This window comes from Branchiostoma lanceolatum, chromosome 4 (assembly GCF_035083965.1).
Source record: "Branchiostoma lanceolatum isolate klBraLanc5 chromosome 4, klBraLanc5.hap2, whole genome shotgun sequence".
In the NCBI taxonomy this organism is placed as follows: domain Eukaryota; kingdom Metazoa; phylum Chordata; class Leptocardii; order Amphioxiformes; family Branchiostomatidae; genus Branchiostoma; species Branchiostoma lanceolatum.
Window position 1 is genome coordinate 31,705,061 of NC_089725.1, and position 24,951 is coordinate 31,730,011.

Here is a 24,951-nt window from a genome sequence, read left to right on the forward strand (position 1 = left end):
GTGATAGGATAACGAATGCTGAAACATGTACATGTAGGTCCACGTAGACAGAGCACGCGAGAAATTCACCATTTCTGTGACTGCCACACGATGCCGAGTTATTAACGCAAAGCAACACACACTCACTCACTCACACGTCCTGTGCCCATATGTACTGATAGTATCGTATCAATGAAAAACGCCGAATCTTTCTAGGGAGAACAGTTAAGCTCCCTCATTGGGCTGTGTGTTGATAATCCACTAATACCAAACTGGGCCCTCGCCCCAAGATGGACAATAACGTGTAGTTACTCATCGCCCACGTCTGGGGGATTAAGCACGAGAAAAAGCGCCAGACAGGTTTCTAAGAAATGGTTAAAGAACCATTAAGAATCATCGCGCAAAGGTGATTCAGAGCCAATGTAGCCAACAAATGACCAGAATCTTCAACAATAGGGATTACGCCCCCCGTCAATTGACCGCCCAATACCGTAGAGCTAGGGACAGAGGAGCGAAGCGTAGGCAACTACACCCCCTCGAATCTCTAGGTCTTGCTCTACTTTTAAGACGTGCGACACGCAAGCAAACTTCCGAATCAGTGCCAAACATGGAAGGAAGCATAGATCATTTACAGTAAAAATCATAACGATATTTGATAAACGATATTCGTTGCCCGTTAAGAGAATGTAACAACAGTCATCGATTCAGCACCAAGGAAAGACTCTGTCCATCCAACTATTGGCAATATTACATTGACATTGTTCAGTATAGGATTGTTGAGCAAGATATCAATCACTTTATCTGACATCACGCTCTCGTTCAGAGTTCTAAACTCAGGAGTATTAACTGAAAGAATTTGATGATAATGAATTCCAGTGTAAATAGTTCTAGTAGAGAAATCGAATTCTCAATCCGTACTACCTCCTCCTTCATTACATGGAATCTTTGAGCACATGAAAAATATGAATGTAAACCATTTGTAGCTCATATTTAATTATCCCACTCGATTGTAACACTATGTCAAAGACTTATGCTAGCCCTTATTGAATTAGTAATTAGGATGTTAAGTTTTATTCTATACCTCTATTTCGTACTATGTTTAATAGTTGATGCCATACATTGTACCTAGTACGATTGTCGCGCAATAAAGTTCTCTCTGTAAAGGCATTGTTGGAGAAAGTATGCGTTAAGGCGTCCTTAAAGAATGGATTTAGTGCAGTGTCGGCCCCATGGTACATCAAAATCTATATGATCTACAACAACCACCAGCCCGATTTACACACTATCTAGCGATAAGCCGGTAGCCGTGCTCGTAGCTATCTCGGGTCGGACGGCAGATAGAGTCCGGGAAAGCCCGCGGACGTTCGCAGACATGGCGGTGATCCGTCACGGGGCGTGCACCGCAGCTGATAACGCGCGGAGATCGATCCGCGTGGGAGGGGGGCACAAAGGCGAGCGCGAAATGAAAGCCGCGGTCATTTGTAGGGTAATAAACCATTTGTACCGGACAGAGAGGTGGCCGTGTTCTCAGACAGTTGGAACGATACGCATCATTGCTCGTAAGGCCACATTATCTTTTGATTATATGGATGACTACCGCGCGTGCAGCAATGCTGCTCCACCTCCAAAACAAAGTTTGCCACCATGCTGTATAACATAAAATAAAGCAACAAAATGTGCGAGTGTCTGCCGCAAATTGAACCCCAAAAATGGGAAAATGGATACTAATGAGCAATATCTTCGAAGATGCGAAAGAACGCAAATAAAGAACGTATTTTTTGGTATACAATGTTCTGTGTGTTCAGTCATTTATTCAACCTTCCTGACCACTTAGATTTCACAACGAAGCAGACGCTTTTTCTCGCCCCCTCGCATCAGTTTCGGGGTGCCCATAGGATGTCATCCATGTAAGAAAATCAGTATGGACTGAGTGTTGCTGATCGGTAAACGTTGCTACTGCAAAAGCTTAAGTGGAGTAGATTATTCGACCATGTGATTTCAGTTTATGCTACTATTCAATTTACATTCATTTCTGGCGTGTGTGGGTTGTTCAGAGCCCTGAAGCTGTACATCAATGAATGTCTTCCCGCATTCCAGTTTTGCTTTGAAAAGAGACGATCCTTTGATAAACGTGTTGGCAACTTTCCATTAGTCTTTTCCATACGGTGTCCTTTAATACCTGTGCCGATCAATAGATCAACTTAACAGCAACGGTTTCTTAGAAAGAGGCACCCGACATGGTATTCCCGTTCAGAAACATCTGGGTCATTCAGCACTGTACCCTGCGTGCTAGCCCGAGTGTCGCCCTGTTTAGTTCCAGGATGTTCTGTGAAGGAAGAGCCTGAAACTAAACAAGATAACCCTCAAGGCTACGGGCTCGGGGATTGAATAGGGAAATCTGTTATCGTCAAAACCATATTGCTTCTATCCACCCCCGCCGTCTCTTTTGCATGCTATATCGACCCTCCCGCTCCTTTCAATCCAGGTTTGTATAATATCCACATGTACAAAGGTTCATTTAATTCACACCCAGGTCTGTACAATCTCCACACATGTTTGTATAATCTCCACCTAGGTGTATATAATCTTTACCTAGGTTCACATAATCTCCACCTAGGTTCATATAATCCTCAATAGCTTTGTATAATCTCCATCTAGGTTTGTATAATCTCCAATCTCCATCTAGGTCGTATAATCTCCACCTGTGTTTGTATAATCTCCACCTAGGTTTATATAATCTTTACCTAGGTTCACATAATCTCTAATAGGTTTGTATAATCCCCATCTAGGTTGTATAATCTCTATCTAGGTTTGTATAATCTCCAATAGGTTTATATAATCCCCATCTAGGTTCACATAATCTTCACGTAGGTTTGTATAATCTTCACCCAGGTTTATATAATCTCCACCTAGGTTTGTATAATCTTCTATCCAGTGAGAGTACATAGTGAGTATTGGGCGAGTCATAACCACCTGTACGTAGCACAAAGCTATCGCCTAACCGCTCCTATCGTCGATCCCAGGTTTTAGATCACTCCAAGATGAAGAGTGATAATAGATTTTCCACGGGCTAGAGTGCTGAAGAGCGAGGTGACCGGGAAACCACCGTACGTTATGCAGATCTCAGCAGCTGCCTGACTGAGATAGTGTTCCTCCCACGGCACATTGATAGAGGTAGTGTTTCTCCCATGGCAGATTGATAGAGGTAGTGTTCCTCCCATGGGACATTGATAGAGGTAGTGTTCCTCCCATGGCACATTGATAGAGGTAGTGTTCCTCCCATGGCACATTGATAGAGGTAGTGTTCCTCCCATGGCACATTGATAGAGGTAGTGTTCCTCCCATGGCACATTGATAGAGGTAGTGTTCCTCCCATGGGACACTGATAGAGGTACTGTTCCTCCCATGGCAGATTGATAGAGGTAGTGTTCCTCCCATGGGACACTGATAGAGGTAGTGTTCCTCCCATGGCACATTGATAGAGGTAGTGTTCCTCCCATGGCACATTGATAGAGGTAGTGTTCCTCCCACGGCACATTGATAGAGGTAGTGTTCCTCCCATGGGACACTGATAGAGGTAGTGTTCCTCCCATGGCACATTGATAGAGGTAGTGTTCCTCCCATGGCACATTGATAGAGATAGTGTTCCTCCCATGGCACATTGATAGAGGTAGTGTTCCTCCCATGGCACATTGATAGAGGTAGTGTTCCTCCCATGGCACATTGATAGAGGTAGTGTTCCTCCCATGGCACATTGATAGAGATAGTGTTCCTCCCATGGCACATTGATAGAGTTAGTGCTCCTCCCATGGCACATTGATAGAGGTAGTGTTCCTCCCATGGCACATTGATAGAGATAGTGTTCCTCCCACGGCACATTGATAGAGATAGAGTTCCTCTCACGGCACATTGATAGAGATAGTGTCCCTCCCATGGCACATTAATAGAGATATTGTTCCTCCCATGGCACATTGATAGAGATAGTGTTCCTCCCATGGCACATTGATAGAGATAGTGTTCCTCCCATGGCACATTAAAAAATTCCCATTCTTCGAATATTTAAATGCAATGGACAAATTTATATCTTTGTTGCGTCGAGACAACCATTGTATAAGAAACATGACCTGATGTACAAAGAAGCGTGAACAAGTTGACTCTACTGGATTAGCTTAGTTTATCACTTTTGTCCACTATGTATGTTTGAGCTATGCATTGTATATATTTCACGGTATATGTCTCATACATAAATTTATTAGTTAGGTTGATGTTAGACGACCTGTACCTAGCCTCTCGGGGCACGAATGCACAATAAAGGTCTTTCATGCACTGATGGATGGTCAACAGCAGCTATCAACAGGAGCCGGTGCCTGCTGCGACTGCTGTGAGATAAACACACGTGCAAGTCCTCGCTCTAAGAGCACGGATGTTATTGAATTACTATCATTTCTTTGGTTGCGGGTTGACGTATGTTTTTCGAAAGTTACTGCCATGTGCAAGTCGGATTTTATTGAATTGTTATCATTTTCTTTGGTTGACGTATGCTTCTCCAAAGTTACCGCCATGAATATAATGTCGAGTGCTTTGTAATGAAATGCGGCTACTGGAACAGAAACACACGTGCAAGTCCTCGTGTTTTAGAGCTCGGTTTTTATTGAATTGTTATCATTTTCTTTGGTAGCATGTTGACGTATGCTACTCCAAAGTTATTGCCATGAATGTAATGTGGAGGGCTCTGTTATGAAATGTCAGACGTTGAGCGGAATACCACGGAAGGTTCGGTTCTGAAGGAAATTGAGATACGTGTGTATATTGTAGTAATCTGCACGACACTGATGGCTTACATTGCACCGTAGTCTCCATACCTACATTAGTGTTGTGAATTTTCTCTTTGTTACGATCGTGTTTTGACCAGGAATAATTTCAGTACCAGGGACGGAGAAGCCTACAATATTCTTCAGACGATCATGGATTTTATTGAATTGTTATCATTTTCTTTGGTAGCAGGTTGACGTATGCTACTCCAAAGTTATTGCCGTTAAATGTCAGACGTTGTGCGGAATAACACGGACGATTCGGTTCTGTAGGGAATTGAGATCACTGCATGTCTGTACTGTAGTAATCTTCGCGGCACTGATGACTCCACATGTGCCGTGTTCTCCATACCTACATTAGTGCTGTGAATCTTTGCTCTTTGTTACGATCGTGTTTTGACCAGAAATCATTTCAGTACAGGGACGGAGACGCCTACAGTATTTTTCAGACGATCATCGATTGGTTTTAAGTGTTTTTACGTATTACATACCCGGTAAACCGCCTCATGGCATAACACACCAGGTTTGCACTGAACAGTACAAGCTGCATATCCGTACGGATTAATTTTCTCCGCTAACACTGGGAAGGACCCCTACTCTATTCGATGAGTGGGGTGGGTTTTTTACGTGATCGAGGTATGGCTCTCCTTAAACACGGGACCTCCATTTAACATCCTATCAGAGGGACGTCCCTAACCGAAGCTAGGTACTCATTTACACCGCACAATGTCAACGAAAATGTCAGGATGCCATTGCGCCACCGAGACGCCACACGTACGTTTGACCCCGATATTTGTGAATCTGAATCGGTCAATCGGTTTGACCGCTCGTCGGCGTCACACGCGATTTCTCACGAACACATGTTACAAATGTCCGCAGTGCGCGCAGTTGGAGATATTAGTAGGCTTTATATCTCCGGCCTGACACAGACGCGCGCGTGGCAAAGGCTAAACCGCACCGAAGGTAGAGAGTCCGTACTATTGTCAATGGCATCACCCTAGCACCCTGCCTAGGCGCAAACGATACACTGGCTCTGAAAGAAGGGCTGAATAGGTGAATCTGCCCAGATGTTGTTATAAATCGATGCAGCAAAATCTTGCTGTGGTGAAGCGAGGTTGCCGTGTGGACATTATGGTGTAGAAACATTATTTTACATTTTATATTTTATAAATTTTACATTTAAGTTGATCCACTGTTTTGATTTCCTTCTTTAGTTCAATTATTATGATTTCTGTTGTTTGATGAATGGTTATATTTTCTAGACAATTGATTAGTCCTATACTACTTGTTATTATTTGTCTTTTTTATTATTGCTATGTTTCTTCTATATTAGGGGTTAATCCCCCCCACCAGGCAAAATTCATGGTTAAATGAATAGATACATAAACTGAACCTGAATTGAATGAGCTAGAAATGATACAAACCGTCGATAGATGTCAAAAGGTTCAACCGAATATTCCATTGAACCCCGAATGGCATTCGCTGATGATTCATCCAGACAACAGGTGTTTGTGAAATCAGGAGTGCCGCATTCTTCTAATGTAGCGTGTAGAATCACTGGGGGTTCAGCACCAAGGACAGAGGCGTTTTCAATGATAATTGCGGGGTCGTGTTGTCGTGATGGCGGGGTGTTCGGCTTAGAACCAAGCGGTCCCGGGTTCGAATCCCCTGACGCCACCGATGTTGTGCCTTCGAGAAAGGCAATTTACACGACTTTCCTCACTCCACAAAAATGGGTTATTGTACTATATACGTGCACGTTGTGCTGTTGATATAAGTTATAAAAAATTGAATGCAGTACCACGTCGTCCTTGTCTGTCCAAAAGCAAAATAGAAATGAAAATAAGATAGTCTTGCGGATAAAATGTACGGACCAATATCTTTAATGCACTGCTCAAGCATACCGTGCTGGTGAAAGAATGTTATTTGCATGTGTATAGGTCACAAATTTTGGCGAGATTTCAAATAAACGCATTCTTGGACCTGGACCCTTGTGATGAAAATTTGTCCAGGAAGAAAATCTGTAAATGATCTGTTTATGAGCATTTTCATTTTGCATATGTCCTGGTAGTGTGAGACATTGCCTTGCAGTAATAATACATACAGTTCTACAGAGTCTATACTGACTTTTTAGACTAACCAAGTAGATTACAACCATACCTTTAGACACACAACTATGGAAGCTTATTCAGCTATGAGGAAAACATTTTTAAGTTGCGAGTATGGATACAATCAGACACTTTTAGCTTTGACAGGGCTTGTTATACAGCCATTGACGTAAGGATAGACTCTGATGTGGACCTTTTATGCGGAATGTTATTGTCCTAATGGACCGAGCATGGTTTGTTTTGCGTTTGTTGCGAACGGCAATTCCCCAGCAACATCCACATTTCAAACCTTTCTTTAGAACGGGCGGACGTCAGAGACCTAATGCCGTCCGGAAGGCCGGACGTTGTTACTCTATATCGTCGCCGCGACTCTTTTGAAACGTACCACGGGCCCAATTATGTTGTTTCTACAGGGACGTCTGTCGTTGTTCTAGATACAGTCCGGGAAGTATTGCTGGTAAAGATGGATGCACGGTTGCTATCTGACGCTACCGTGAAGCTTTACCCCGGCTTATCTGTGATGGAAGGCGCCCGTCTAGAGAGCTGTAGACGAATCAATCCCGAGACGGAAAATAAAGGGAACGTTTTAGAAACAAGTCACGGCGCGCTGTCTTCGTTTGAAGCATCGCCTTGTCATCCAGATAACATCCCTTACATTTACGCTACCGTGCGTGGGCACACTCATTCACACATCACGAGATGCTGGCAGGAGAACGCTTCTTTCAAGTTCTCGCGGTGGAGATAAAATGCTTTATGCAACTTCGTGATAACTAGTGGTAGCGATAGTAATAGGTTTATTGAGCAAACAGAACAAATCCGTCTTGCAGCAAAAATTGAATAGAATAGAAGTTTACAATCATTAGATCATGCGATAAAAACTACGAAATAAAGCATACCTAGAATATGTACAAATCATAGTCATTATTGTCGACGTGTTTTAAAGTTGATACAACGTGAGAGTGCTGTTAAGGGGAGTAATTGTTCGACACTGCCAAGACGAAGGCTAGTGTCCAACACAAATATCAGCTTAGTTCTGTAGCCCGACAAGGAGTCTACTGTCCTGTAGGACACCGCTCCGACTGGCCTACAGACGGTCATGATGAGCAGTAAATCCAGAACCATACCGTACAAGTCACCAGTGCGCCGCCTGTAGATGTTTGTCGGTGATCATACGGCGACCGTGTACTAAACTACGCACAAAAAGTTCGGAAACTTAACTTTGGTCGATCATATTTCCGTTATTTTTTTACCGATTTCAATGTATTACATATCATTTAAAAGCTTTTTCGATTTCCTTTCCCATGATGCCAAACGTATTGTGATTGCGAGTTCAAGAAACGAGCATTAGGCCTGCTAAAGTGAGTGGGTCGAAGAAATAAAGTGCCCAGATTACCATACTATAGTCAAACATGCTATTCCGTACATATTCTTCTGTTGATATTGACTTCTGTACGAGGGTATTGTGAAAAATCAACAAGAATAAACGAGACATATTCATGAAAGCTAAGTTTATTCTTTATCAAAACCAACAATCTGTGTCTTAGTAACGGGTTAGCAAGGAGTCTTAGTAACGGGTGGCCCAGCCACGCGCTCACTACAGCACGGCACCTCCTTCTCATACTCGTCACCAGTCGCGCAATGCGATGCTGTGGTACAGCGTCCCATTCCTCCACCAGCAGTCGTCATAGGTCAGCTAGCGTTGTTCTCTCGGTCACTCTTGCACGGACAGCTCGCCCAAGCTGATCCCATAGATGTTCGATGGGGTCCAGGTCCGGGCTCTTAGAGGGCCACTCCATCCTCTCTATACCTGTATGCTGGAGATGGTATGCGATTATCCCTCCCCGGTGTGGGCGGGCGTTATCATCTTGCAGCAAGGCAGTCGGCCCCATGTTATGGAGGAAAGGGATGGCCACCGCATCAAGCACTGTGTCACGATATCTTTCTGCATTGAGGGTTCCTGGTACAATGACAAGTCTTGTCTTTCCCCTGGAGGTAATGCCTCCCCATACCATGACGCTGACACCACCAAATGCTGTGGTGTAAACAATTGGATCGATGTGCTAAAAATAACCTTGGATTTTCTGTGTGCTAGAAATAACCTTGGATGGTCTGTGTTCTAGGGATAACCTTAGAACCCGGGGAAACAATATATTGAATCATCATCCGCACCCATACCAATAGGATGTCACAGCGCGCGTATGACACCAAAAGGGAATTTTGGGCACTTTTTCTCTGTGACCCACTCACGTTATTAGTCCTGGTACTTGTTCCGTGGGTTTTCAATCACAATAAGTTTGGTATCATAGAAAAGGGAATTACATAAGCTTTATGATGATATACAATGCATTAAAATCGGTAAAAATACAACGGAGATATGATCAACCAAAGTTAAGTTTCCGAACTTTATTTGGGGGCATATCAATTTTATACACTAAGTACAAGCTGCGTAAGACCAAACTGATCAAAATGGGATGGAACGAGCTTGAAGTGTGACTCTCCTGAAAAGCAAAAGTAAGGCGAAAGGTGCTCCATTGATGACAATCTGCACTAGTCTTACTAGTCTGTTCAAGTGTCATCATCAACACTTCAGTGCAAAAGTACGAGGTTTAAATGAGTCCAGTGACTTGTTGTCTAAGTTTGTGCCCAGTAAGGGTCGATTCCTATGGATTACTGCTTAACCCTTGTCTGGATTTATCTAAAAATACAAATTGGACGAAGACTGAGCACGTCTTTACCGGTCTGCCCGTGGGTGGTTAAGGATTTTACCGGATCGTTCCGTATGATCCGTGTGTGCGGCAGCAAAGGTGGAGGGGCCGGGTACCGGGTGTCCTGTCAGGCGTGCAAACCGGCTTATCTTTTGACTCAGCCGGATCTCAGCCTCGGGGGCTGACACGATTGGGCAGAAACTGCTGCAGCAGTGCAGTCTGTACATCTCCAGTGAAACTGTTTTACAGCTAGATGGCATGGAGACATCTTTCCGTCAGTGAGTCTAGTAACAAATTAAGACATAGTGCTTACTTGCTTACTTACTTGCCTATGTCGACATAGTGCTGCTCATAAAAGTTACAGATTCAACTTAGAAATAATTTTTAAAAAGTTCAGATAAGTACAGTCTGTACATCTCCAGTGAATCTGTTTTACAGTTAGAAGGCACAAAAACATCTTTCAGTCAGTCTGGTAAGAAATTACGACATAGTGTTGCGCATACAAAAGTTACAGCATCAAATTAAAGAAAAGTTTAAAAAGTTCAGATAACAGTTTGATGTTCGAGAAACGTCTATGACTTTTCTCCTGAGTTACAGCGAGAAATCCCAGCTTCGAACAGCTCATCCCGGGGTGTGACTTTGAATAGCATTAAGGCTGACAATTAACGAAGAGACGAATGAATAAATGCCTGCCTGAGTGGAACAAATCGGTCTTGTAACGTTTGCACACTTCATGCATAGCAACTACATGAACAAATTGAACGTAGGTTGAACAAACGGATCAAAGCAGTCACATAATGTCCCGGGCGGTCTGACGGGATCGCTCCCACGCAGTGACATGTCGTAAGCACCCCGGCTGTTTTTTATGGACTTTCTATAAGACTTTATATAAGGCCATGCAAGCTCAATTACCTCTTTATGGGATTTCTTTCTTCTGTTAGGCAAACTACACCATAAAGAAAATTTGTGAGAGACGCCAATAACACGTTATAGGTTGGAATGTGTAGGTAAGTCCAACAGCCTATTTCACCAGTGTTTACAGCTTGACATGCCTCCATTCTCACATGAAAGCCTGTGAATATATCAGGGCCGTGCTTTTAATCCCAACAGTTTCAGTACTTTTAAAAAAGGGTCCAACAGGATTTGCTGTCTTTTTGGAACCTCTTTCTTATAAAGGAGGTCTTTAAAACAATAAACAATAAGCAATTGTGAAGGTGAAATGTCCGTGGAATAAGTTCTTACACTTGCATGGCATGTCAGCTATAAAGCAGATGCACTTGTTTAGTTCCGGCCGATGGCCAATAGATAAATATTAGATAAAGCAGATGTTCTGCTAAGTGCGGTGAGTTTCAGTGTCGCTGATTTATAAATACAGTAGGCAGGACGGACAGAGTAATCCGTGTGCACACATACAAAACCTAAGGACACGTGAATCCCAGCACCCGGTATCCGCTTGTCTACAAACAGTATTTGCGGAACTAATGCGCGGTTATCGGCCGTGCAAACTGGATATCGTCTTCAGCAAAGCTGTTCTGACAGAGAGCAAGGTATCACCAGACGATCTGGCGATGTCTGGAATAGAAAAACCAACAAAAAAGTCAGATGGGTACTTGAAACACTGCTACGGGTGATTGTGATGCTATGAACATCAAGTGACAAACGTTGGATAGGCACAGTTTAAAGCTGCTAGTTTCACACTCAATGCTGCCAGGTAATTATAAATAGGTCCAGTAAGGATCTGAAAAAAGGATAACCTTTTCTTTATCTAAAGAAGATTGTCCATTTTAGGATAAGATTTTGGAGCGACTGTCTATAATTGGAGACTTGACAGGATTCCAGTTGCGTCATGGTGGCACCGGAAGTGCGTCACAGCGGCGCAGGGGAGCAGTCGGCGCTGAAAGAACCACATCCAGCCGGATGTAGAATGACGTCATCAGGAAGTCACGCCGCTCGGGCCCAAGGTGATAATGGACACTGGTGTTCCATACAAACATTAACAGCTGTTGTAGAGAGGGTACATGGATGCGAAAAATGCAGATGAACTGTGCTTGTCTGAAATAATAACAGTACAAATTTAGACGCATGAAAGCTGTTAATGCTGCAACTGTCACTGGGCTGAGGATGGGGCATATGATAAATCATAATTGTTATTTGTTGTTTAAAAGTTTATTGCAAACTCTTGCCCGTGGTGTAGTTGCAACATGGAGAACCCGAAAAGGAAAAACAAATAATGTAGAACAGTGTTTTAAGTGTCTACTCTAGTCTAACTGCTGACTCTAAATTCTAGCTTGAGTTTGACTTCTTTTTTTAGAAAGTGGAGGATCACACTTTTTCTGTAATGCGTTGGTTCTGTGATGTCAAGAGGAGAGAAGACATAGATACATGTACCTTCACTAAACACTAAATTCTATGGACCGGTAGCATCAAACAGGCAGTCTAGACGCTACGGACAGAATAGCAGCGCTCTGTAGCGACAACATCACGTCCCTCTGCACGTCTATACTGACACTCTAAAGTGTTTGTGCATGCAAATTACTGTCATAGGCTGCTTGCCTACATCTAACAAACCCTTGCAAACTCCAACGTTGGCATGTGCCATGAAAAGTTGTTTTAGTGAGAGATTCAACAGAGGTTGCCCCGGCCTATTATTGTGCTTGACATTCTTAAGATTCGGTCAAGTGCTGAAGTCTATCCCATTACCGTAACCACCGTAACCGTAACCGCATTTCGTCAGGATTTCATCACAGTCGAAGCAGTAGAACTAATTTTTCAGAGCCAGTAGGTGACTGAACTCCACACACACACACACATGCATGCATATGGCGATAAGGCTAATGTAATCATACTGGTGTGACCAGAAATACAAAGACTCAGGAACTTATGCATTCCGGTCAGGTGTTTTACCACCAGCCTGTGCATACAGAAGTAACCAATGGAGTATACACCCCGACCAATCAAACCACGTGAAACGCATAGAAACTCAGATTCGTATCAGCCATGACCCAAAAAATCGCTTTCTAAGTTGCGTTAACGACTACATCTGACCAAACAAGCTCGCCAGTGAGATGGCGGAAGGTGTCAGCTTCCAAAAGATGTTTTCAGATTGACAATTTTGCCACTTTGGAAGTGATTGAATCCGCCCGCGTTTAGAGAAAAGTAGTAGAAACTATTTTTGTTAAAACGTTAAATCGCGGGCGGATTCAACGCAACTTATAAAGCGGTTTGTCGGGTCATGGCTGATAGGAATCTGAGTTTCAATGCGTTTCACGTGGTTTGATTGGTCGGGGTGGTACAGTACATCTTAGTTTTGTAGCCGCGGTGAGAGTGCCTTACTGTAAGTCTCTGGTGCAAGCTGTGTTGTCTCCTCACTCCTTCACAGTTGAGTTCACGGCTACAATTAGTTGCTAACTGAGAAACCCCGGTTAAATCCAGGATCACGACATCTCGGTTCGAGCTACACCCGTCTTTCGGAAGGGACGTAAAATGTGTTCGAGGAAGTGCCACGTGCAAGTTTATGATAAAGTGGGAAGGGCTGCCAACCCCTGCCTCTAAAAATATACCCTGCTACAGAAACAGCAAGGAAACTTGTTGACATGTGGTCTGAACGAACGAATACGAACGAACGAACGCACGAATCCTGTGTTTATTTGTATTGCATACCCAATAAACCGCCTCATGACGTATTACACACCAGGTTTGTACTGAAGAGTAAAAGCTGCATATCAGGACAGATTTATCTGATCCACTCACACCGGGAAGGACTCTTCATGTGTGGTGGGTTCTTTAACGTGCTCGAGGTGTGGCTTTTTTCAAACACGGGACCTCCATTTAACGTCCTGTCCGAGGAACGTCCCTAACCGAAGCTAGGTACTAATTTTTTTCCTTAGTAAAGGGAGGAAATGTGTAAGGGCACAACGTCAACGGGGCATGTCAGGGGATTCTAAACCAGGACCTCTGCGTTCTGCGCTAAACACCCAGTCAAAACGCCAACGCGGACGTCAACGGGTCATGTCAGGGTATTCTAACCCAGGACCTCTGGGTTTTGGGCCAAACACCCAGCCATAACGCCAACCCGACGCTTCGTATTCCCGCCACGCCGCCCTGCCACGGAGACCTCCCACAGATCCGCAGATGTTAAAGCCGCCTGCGTCATCGGCCCAGTCCCCCGATCCGAGCCTAATGCGGACGGACGAAAACAACAACCGGCGCCTGGTTGACTTTGAACGTCACAAGTCGAACTTGTGCGCAAGTGGGGATCGGCGGCGAGCAAGAGGGATAAAGGGTTTTAGTGAGGTTTTAGATAGAATCTTCAATTGAACACCTAAAAAGACCAAGAAAGAGATGGCTAGACCGAATCTTTGAGGTTACCAGAAGAGCAGAACCGAACTTCCAACCAGTTAACAAAACGGCTGATGATAGAGCAGTATGGAGAGCGTTCATAGCGAGGCTGACAACTTACAAGCCGTTGGCCTAAAGGCGCCAGGGTGGGAGGGTGTGAAGTGGGGTTTTAGTGTCATCTTATCCTTCGTAGTTTCGTGGATCATGGATAAGGATTAAAAGATAGAAGAGGAATCGGTCATGTGGCCCGCCGAACACCCAAACAACTAAAGGGGGCAACAAAGTACATGTCAGCAGCAGCTAGGTCCATGTAGCCTCGTACACGGACTCATTGAGCTACTCGTTGTGGACGAAACGCATGCTCTGCAATGCTAAAGGTCGTCAGTTAATCGCTATAACATCACAGGCAAATGCGTAGGAAATGAAACCAGTTATACCACACACGAGCAAACGAGGCGCGTATCACACTGCCAAAGTTACCGACATCTCAATCTCCTCTTTTCTGACGTTTAAAAGTGCCCTGAAAACCCATCTGATAAGCCATCCTAGCTCCCTGTAGTGGTCTCATATGTTCAGTTCTTACCTTTAATCATTTCATTATTCTTATCTATCGTTGTTCTATGTATTACTTTGCTATATTATCTATAGATTACAATTGACTTTCGATAGAGGAGGAGGGTCTAGTATAAGCTATATAAGCTTTTTCCCTCCTCCTGCACCTATTTTTATCTATTGTTTATCGCATTATGTAGTATGTATTTCCTTGTTGTGCGAATAAGATAAATAAACAAACAACCACATCTTTCAACAAAACTGGGCAAGGTGAAGGTCCACTGGAAGTTACAAACAGATCACGTCTCCGACTCACCCGCGCAAAGTCAATTAGACACGCCAGGCGGTTCCAGATGCCCCACAAACAAATGTACTTACCCTCTGACGTCAGTGTGACGTACATGGCACTCACAGAACGACGAGTTGAAAAGGCAAAACAAATCAAATTTACGATGAGTTTTTGGTACCTTTGAATGAGGATTAATTGCTGTTAAGGGTTTAGCGAGTTGAGCATGTGAAATCCTGCTCGTTATGATGTAGGATCGTTGTAAAGATGAATGCCCCGAAGCCCCAAGGTCCGGGCGTCCTGATCTGCTGTAGTTACACAATGAGACAGGCGTCGTGTCGAGTTTGTCCAACAGTCTTCGACAAATGCACTACAGAGTGTAGGCGTAAGCTGCTACTCAAACAACTGTGATCTGGCTTGGGTAGCTCAACTCGTGTAATGATCCACGGCAAAATGGCAAGTGCCTATTCAACAGCAATGATGCAGTCAAGTTTGACCAATTGTGAGTTAACATACATACGTACGGAAAGTTTAGTTATCCCACCATATACTCTACTCTTTTTTTTACTTCAGACCGAAGCCTCTAGCGTGATAGCCGTCCATACGAATGCTCTATCTGTTTGATTGTGTGGAGATGGCTGCCCTGAGAGGCAAAATCTGGAACGTTATATGGTGGGTCTCGTTATTAACAACAGTCAGGTATTCAGTACTAGGGACAACAATAGTCAGCTATTTCAGCACTAGGAACAGCAATAGCCAGGTTGTCAGTGCCAGGGACAACAACAGTCAGGTATTAAGTACGAAGGAAATAACAAGGACAACAATAACAGTAAGACATTCACTACTGAGGGCAGCAACAACACGTGAGGATATGGATGTAAAAACAGCTCGAAAAACTTCTACAGATGCAGCGAATGGAAGCTGAGACTGTCTATCTTGGCATTAACAGCAGCCATACTTCCGGCACCGGGAACAGCGACAATAGCATGAGCTTGGTACAGTAAGAATATGGGTACAGTTAGAATATGGGTACGGTAAGAATATGGGTACAGTTAGAATATGGACATTAGCAGCAGCCATGTAATTAGAACCACAGACTACATGTAGGGCTACGTCGATGAAGATTAGACATCCAAGTAATAAGATAACAGTTACTTAAGCAGCTGGATATGATTTTGGAAACGGTCAGACGTTTCAAGTAGCATCTACCTGGTGCAGTTAGAATATGGACATTGGCAACAGCCGTGAAATCAGACCCACATACCACATGTAGGGCTGTAATGGGTATCCTATGGCTGCTTGCACGGGGCAAAGAATCACTCCAAACATTTCGAAAACCTACACAGGCAGCACAGATATCAATAGAAGATGGCCTAATTAATCGAATTGTGGCGGCTGATTGTGCCCAGCGGGTTGTGAACTCCTTGTATGGCGGAGGCCGGCCTGAGAGGTATTAAAGATATGCCTTTGTTCAGCACCAAGGACAGACGTGTCAACAACTGCCGACGATATTGATACAGACAACAGACAGATATCTATTAACACGGAGACGGTAACTTTCGTGGATATGCTTTGTTTGTTTGGGCATCACGTCAAAGGGGCATGTCAGGGGATTCGAACTCGGGAACTCTGGGTTCTAGACCAATCACCCTGCCATTACGCCACGCGACGCCACTTTTTTTGCTAGTGCACATGTGGACAGAAAGAACTTACCAGAGCTCGTGCACTTATGTAAGGCTGTAAGCGATACAGAAAGAACTTACCAGAGCTCGTGCATTTATGTAAGCGATGCCCGTCCTTACAAATATAAGCTAATCAACCGACATACGCGTGACCAGCGCTCGTACATTTATGTAAGCGATGCCCGTCCTCACAAATATAACCTAATTAGCCGACATACGCGCGTCCAGCGTGTAAATCACATCTCTGACGCACGTCGCGTTAGAACACCTTTTGATCGCGTCCCTGCCCGGCTCCCGACAGCTTATATAACCGATCCCGGGTTATTATCGGGACTCCCTGGAGTCTTGGCGGGGATATAGTACGTGCAATTACCCGCGGTTACGTAAAGCCGCGGCGCTGGGATTATAGCCGGCACTGGGGATGTAGGAGGTTGTGATTACACGTTGTCTGTGAGTGATCTGACATGGATTGTTGTGTGTAAGTTAGACGGGTCTGCTTCTCCCTAACTCTAACAACTTTACATGAAAGTAGATGAAGATCATAGGGCCCCGTACTGATTTTTCATGACACAGACCTGAAATGAAACCCGACATAGAACATACGCGTTGTCTGTGAGTGATTTGACATGGATTGTTGTGTGTAAGTTAGACGGGTCTGCTACTCCCTAACTCGCAGAACTTTATGTGAAGCACCGGGGCAAATGGGGTACTGTACGTTGCTGACTTTTTTTCATTATCAGCATTATTATTGAATTACTATATGTGTACTTGTTATTCTCACCGATGGTTCAATGTATGTATTTTCATTTGATTTATGAATAATAATGAAAAATTATTAGAAATAACAACACACAACTTTGCAGGAAAGCCAATGCAGATCATAGGGCCCCGTACTGCTTTTTCATAACACAGAGCTGAAATGAAACCTGACATAGAACATAATGTAATGTTTTATCGTCGATAAAGTCCTGAGGGAGCCTTGCGATAGGATTCCAGAGCAGCAATGGAAGATCAAGTTAGTCAAAAGACACTGTATCACCTAGGGGTGGATACCGGTTCACTGGACCTGATTCGGACCTTTATAACATCCAAGAACCGAGTCCATAAAACCTGAAAGCCAAAAACCTGAGTCCAAAAAAAACTGAACAAAGTACAAATATATTTTCTATTTTGTTTGATAAAAAGTGTTTTGAGTTTCCCCTCTTACAAAAAAGGCATTTAAAATAATACTTATAGTGAAACATTCAAATATCAAACACTGGTTTATCTTGAAAGTCTTCTGACCAAGAAATTTTTTCTAGTTGTGCGTGTCTGAGTATTAATTCTCTATGCTAATATTGGTCTAATAAAACAAAACAACAAACGGACCTGAACCTAAATCTGGACCTAAACTTGGACTTGGACCTTATTAAGCCAAACCGGTATCCACCCCTAGTATCACCTAATGTATGTAAGTTGTACGCTCGTCTGCATGTTTCTGGGTCACCCGTTACCAGCGAGAGGTGCCTAGGCTGATACAGTGTAATGACTTGTTTCCATTGTCAATAAATACAACTATGAACACATCACATTAACTCATTCAATCACTCTTGCTCTCCATTTTAACGTCGGTTTTCCCCGTTGTGCGAGGGTGAGACGTGCTCGCACTGTGAATGTCGGGGTTTGCTGGCAGACCTCCAGCTGAGTATGCACAGCGTGTTTACACTATATAAGTTAAAACATGATCTTTCGTGGTCAGGCCTTAGGCTCCGTCTTTCCACGGGCAGTGCGATGGTTTCCCCCGTCTAGTTCTGCTCATCTATTCTCTGTATTCGTCCTGGTTGTGAAATGATATCTACCGAGGTGCAGAAATGCCATACTACGAATTAGTCTCACTTAGACAGCTGTGCGTTTGTCTTAATGAGGATCTCATGTACAGGTTTTCTAATGCACAGGTTTTCTAATGTGAACTTCAAGCGGAACGTCTGGTTAATGCGGAATGACAATAGCGCCCTCGAGTATTGATAACCTATTCCGAAATTACATTTCGAAAAGACGTTTATAAACGAGTCGTGCGTCAGCGCGCTGTTTTGCATTGTAATTCAGCTCTTCAATCAAGGAGAACGTCTACAGGCGAATCTCCCTGACTGCAATTCGTCCGTTCGTTTGTTCAGACTCTTGTAGCGCCTAGTGACACATAGGGCAGGAAGTCTCCTTGTCGTGTCAGTAGCAGGGTACATTTTTACAGGGAGGGGTTGCTTGTCCTTCCCCTTGAACGTGCTCGAGGCACCCCCACAAACACAGGATCCCCATTTTACGTTTCTTCCGAAAGACGGGTGTAGCCCCAACCGAGAAGCTCTTCCCAGGATTGAACCGGGGTCTCCAAGAGTTACCAACTAATTGGAACCAGTAGCTCAACTGTGAGACTGCTACCAGTGGAGCTACAGGGACTTCCCTGCTTTGTGGAATTACACGTCCTCAAGTTCAGCCGACCAGTCTTAAATGGTCTGAAACTCAAGCAGCAAGCCTCGCCAGACTGGTGACTACGTGTCTTAAAGTTCGGTTAAGCAGTCTTTAAGTGTCTAACGTTAAAGCTCAAGCCGCTGGATACCTTACGTGTCGTTAAGTTCTTTATTTTTCAGCCAACTGGTAAGGGTAATAAACATGACAAATGAAGAAAAATGGTTCGTTTTAACTTTGTATTGTGTATGTATATATGTACTATACGTAGGTGTGTGTGTGTGTGTGTATGTATGTATGTATGTATGTGTGTATGTATTTATGTATGTATGTGTGTATGTATGTATGTATGTGTGTATGTATGTATGTATGTGTGTATGTATGTATGTAACGTTACGCTCGCGCGTGTGTGTGTGTTTGTGGGTGAGTGTGCATGTTTGTGTGTGTACATAAGTGTGTGTATGGGCGTCTGTATTTTTGTGTTGGGATACGATATCAATATTCATACCACCGAAAAGGAATCTAGTTTAAAACGACATCCCAATATCATACAATATGGCCGAACAAATAGATATTCAGTATGTCAGAAAGTGCCTTTCACAAATGGGTCAACACGAGGCGGCGATTTCAAGCTCCGTATATCTGACGTCTGGTCGGCACTCAGTCGTGCATTTCTAATTATTCTCTTTGTACAATCACCCCCCCCCCCCGTGTACTATGTCTGTTTTAGAGCCCACTTCACTACTGTCTGGCCCTCGATCTCTTCTGACTTACACCCGACCTCTCACTTCTCTCTGTTTGTCTCTCACGTCTATCACACACACACACACACACACATACACACACACACATGCACACACACACACATACACAGACAAACAGACACACACGCACACGCACACACACACACGCAGACACACACAAACACACACTCACACACATACGCACACACACACACACGCACACACACACGAACATGCGAACACACACACACACACACACACACACACACACACACACACACGCACACAAAGCCCTTCCCTCATCCACCAACTATGATTACTATACATAAAGAAAGTAGGGTTTTCTTTGAAACGAAAGTAAACTACGAGTGCGTCTCAGCCATCTCGACGTTTCAAACAGAGCCAATCCTCTTAGCTATGTCTGTAATGGAATCTCTCAACATCGAAGCTCTTGCGATTCTCTTTGATCTAAAAGCACTCACCGCTTCTAAACAAGGGCACTTGCTTCAAGGGAACGAATGAAGTATAAGTCAAGTAATTTTAATATCGCATTTTGGCCAGTGCTGGACGGCACCAGGGCACTCTATTTTGAGCACTGTCGGCACCCGAAGCCCGGGACTCGGCGCAGCTAGACGAAAGAGTAAAGCCGGTGAATATCGCGATGACGCAGGCTGTCCGACCCTTGCCATTCCGGTGCATTGTGCCGGGTCCCTGTGCGCCGGGGCGCGGGTGTACGTGGCGACCCAATAACGCGCCATTGACGTCATTCCGGTGCCGTCTTTCTTCCACTTATGGGAATTTGTCAGGAGTTCGCCTGGCAACGTACACAGGATATAGCTCGGTTGGGACTAATGCGCACGTTGATGTTGGTCTATTTTTGCAGAATAAAAACAAGAAACGTCGCTTGCTTAAAACGATGGGCGAAGATACAGAAGAACGTTAAAGTTATTGCCTTAATGAAAAATGGGGGTATAGTTTGGGGCAGCCCCCCTCTCTCTTTGTGTTTTTCTGCATCAATAACTTAAGAGCCTCTGGATGGATTGTGATGATATTTGGTTTGAGGGTAGGTGTTGTAGACACGAAGGTCATGATCTGTCCTGTTGTTTAAGCCCTTCTTGTTCTTTTGACTTGCTCTGTCAGACGATATTTTCCATAGACGTTCGTGATGATTTAGTAGAGTTCACGCGAAAACCAAACAAGTGGTACTTATTGGGCATGTTTTAATGTGTAAAGGGGACGGTATGCAGTATGAGGAGAGTCAGACGTCGGGCACGGTTCCACTGCAAGACCAGAGCAGCTGAGTTCCGACCGTGCAGGCGGCGGTTTCCGGCACGTTCCAGTCGAGTGTGTGTGAACGTGCGTGTCCCATGAACGTGCGCGTGAGGGGAGTCAGCTTCAACTTCCAGATAGACATTCACGAGGACTTGCCACGTGTGATCGGGACCTGTCCAGCTTATAATTACAGATACACGATATCTGTGGGTTCGTGTGGCGTAATGGCAGAGTCTTCGGCCCAGATCCCAGCGGTCCCGGGTTCGAATCCCCTGACGCAACCGATTTTGTGCCCTTGGGAAAGGCACTTTACACGACTTTCCTCACTCCACCCAAGTGTAGAAATGTGTATACTGTTCTCTATACGTGGCACTGTTGAAATAAGTTATGAAAAACTTGAGTGAAGTGCCACGTCGTCCTTGTCTGTCCAAAAACGACGTAAAAAAGAAAAACGATATCACGCTATAGAGGAATCCACTTTCAATAGACGAGCGGAACGTATCCGCACACTATACATAAGTTGAAGAACAGAGCTGAAATACTGCAACTGCTGAGCAAAAAAAGTTCTACCGCGTTTTGAGAACCGCACAGGCATACCCTCTCAACTCCCTGTGAGAAACTTCTTATTGTTTTTGACGTTTTTATTTACGAATTTCTCATAACAGTTATCTCCAACGTCGACCCCTGTACTCGTGAAGAAGTTCTGACGTCTTGAAATAATTTTCATTGCCCCGGAGACGACGTTCTTCTCACTCGATCAACAGCGTCGTTTTGATTTACGGAGCGCGGAATAACAGATGACACGCGGCCTCTCCCCGCGTCCTGACGCAGGTAGAGTGGATGAGTGACGGTGCGGATGGTTCACGTAGACAGACAGATAATGTGGAGACATTAATTCAGACTAAACGTTATTAGCAGCGAGCCGATATCTCGGATTGCCTGTTGTATATTACAGTAGACAGTGACGTTGGCTGACGCACGTAACGCTATTGCACTTATCTCGCAGACTAAACTGCGTTTATTGCTTGTTAACAACTGCTCGAGAGAACGTGAGATCCATATTGCAAACTCTACCATACAGCAGTTACTCAAGTAACTGGACATGATTTCGGTAGCATCCACTACTTTTCGTCAATGACACTGAAACGTCTGACCGTTTCCAAATTGTATCCAGTTGTTTGAGTTGAGCAACCTTCATCAACGTATTTCAAACTTCATTTTAGGAATCTAAATGATGAAAGACGAAACCTTAAATCATTTAAATCTGTGGACTCGGTGGTCTCTTTTTTTTCCCTGTTTGCAAGGAAGTTACGAGGGGTTATCAGTAAGTTCGCGGCCTCACCTAGAAATAAGGTGCACAACTCAAATTTCGGGGCATAACTGTATAGTCTAGTATGAAGTCTTTTATCAATATCCACCAAATTTCAAATCGATGTGGCCATTGCTTTCCAGTCGACGTCCTTTTGCAACCATTCGGTAAGTGGCGAAAAAGAAAAGGGTGAACTGTGATGTGAGCTGTGTGGGTCGTGTTCTCCATACCATTACATCTACGAAGACATCGTCACAATGTTTGGAAGGGAATCCCTTCGTATTTCAACTATAAAGAAGTGGGTGTCTGACTTTCAGCAGATGCCAGAGCAAGTTGACCCGCTCACCTCAGGTCGCAGCTCAATGTCCATGTTTTCACACCAGAAAGTCAACACCAGAAAGTTCTGACGCCTTTGTTTTTATTTGCTGTTCTTGAAAACGAAAAAAAGTACATCATAAAGAGAATATAGATACTTCTTTCTACAATATGGATACACGCTAGGTCTCTCTTTTGCCCTGACCGCCTTCCGCAAGCTACAAATCTTAATCCTCTCCCGATGCCCCTTGAACGGATGTAAGTGGATCCCGCGGGCGGAAGGAAGGGGCTAATGAGGTAAAAAAAAAAACACCAAGGAGACGGTTGGAAATGAGTAATTATAGAGACGCCAGTGGTGTACATATCTGCCCTCCGACGATTAGTTTTGACCACAGTAAAACCCTAATCCAAATCAACCCTACAGCATCGATTATGCGGTAACAGTCGTTTTCGAGAATGGCAGTCTCTCTACTAAATAGGTCACATCTGTAGACTGAATCAGTTCTGTTGGAAAGTTAGACCGATCGAGACAAAACTTACCAAAAAACGTTGTAAAAATAGATATACTTGAAATATCAGCCCATTGGCACAAAAGGCATTCTCATAAATTTGACGATTTGTTGCCAAATATACGCTGAACTGCACGAACTGCTGAATCTCAAAACTCCGGCTTTGCGACGGTATGTATAAAACAAATGATCCCAGCCCGTTACTTTCTTGTTTCTTTTGCCCTGACCGCCTTCCGCAAGCTACAAATCTTAATCCTTTCCCGACGCGCCTTGAACGGATGTAAGGGGATCCCTTGGGCGGAAGGAAGGGGCTAATGATGTAAGGAAACATCAAGGAGAGGTTGGAAATGAGTCATTATAGAGACGCCAGTGGTGTACATATCTGCCCTCCGTAGATTAATGTTGACCACAGCAAAACCCTAATCCAAATCAGCCCTAGAGCATCGACTATGCGGTAACAGTCGTATTCGAGAATGGCAGTCTCTCTGCTAAATAGGTCACATTTGTAAGCTGACTCAGTTCCGTTGGAAAGTTCTGTCAATGGTGTAGACCAAGACAAAACGTTAAAAAACGTTGTAAGAAGAAATAAACTTGGACATCAGCCCATTGCCACTGATGGCATTCTCATATACACGTTATCGAGCCGAAATACGAAGACATGACCCCATACTACTGAATTGTTATCAATGAACGCACACTCATGCTGAAGCTCGAAACTCTTGATTTTCGAGGGTATTAAGAAAATTAGTAATATGGTTATCACAAACAAAGGACATAAATGAAGATCAGGACCGGGAAGGTTGAATGAAACTGGTTGAAAGACAAGGCGAGCGAAGTCGATCCCGTTGAATATTTCGTACATAACGTATCGCTGACAGGTTGGCCTTGGTAAAAAATGCATAAACTAATTCCCTTCCTCTGCAAGACCTGCCTTCAATTTCAATCACGACTTGAAGTATTCCAGTCACACATTTATCTCAGTTTGCTCAGAGCAGTCATGTTATTATGGATGACATCCACCCGCGCATTGATCTTAGCTTGTTTCGCTGTAAAACATGTGACACTTCGTTTGACAAATCTGCAGCGATGCTCAAATTCCTGGAACAAGTTGTAACGAATCTTTTGAGCAACGTAGAATGACAGAAGATGCCACAGTTGCTGTAGAACTGCCAAAATACTGTCGGTTATTGTACACTTTGTGGTAAAACGACTTTTGAAAATCTTGCACTCGCGGCAGATCCGGGGTCTCCAGATAATCTCCAAGCAGATGTTTGGGTGGGAAATCGCAATTTTTTTTTCAAACCCGGTAGTTTCCACCGTCCATTTTTTACCGTCTTCACTATGTCAGAAAAGCAGGTCAGTCCCGCCCAAAACATCCGCTTGGGGATTAGTCTCCAGAGGATGTTTACTGAGAACAGGAAACCGCTGAACATCCATCTCATTCGCAAACGTGAGCACATCACGTTTATTCCCCCTACGCCGGAGTGGGAAGGTTACTTGCCCATCTCAGCCGTCCTACAAATGTCATGCTGGTCCGATTTCCCATCTCTACGAAGGCCGATAAGCACACAGAAAAAATGTTGCTGACCTGGGGTTACAGAATGCGTGTACCCACACAGAAAACCACACAGAAAATCACAGGTCGTTGGCCTCAACTCTGACAGCAAACACTCGAGTTTCTAACTTTTCCCTGCCAACTAATGGAAGGTGGAGGCCTGTAGGATCGTGGTTTTCCATACACTCTTTTTCTATTATGACGCTCAAATGTGTCAACCCTAAGTATTGATGCTATCCCGCCCACTCGTCTCACCCCAGCACACGCACGTACCCGTGCCAACCACGCCCATAAGTACAGAACCCTTCAACCCAAGTGTGACACTGCGAAATTCGCCTACTTTGCCAG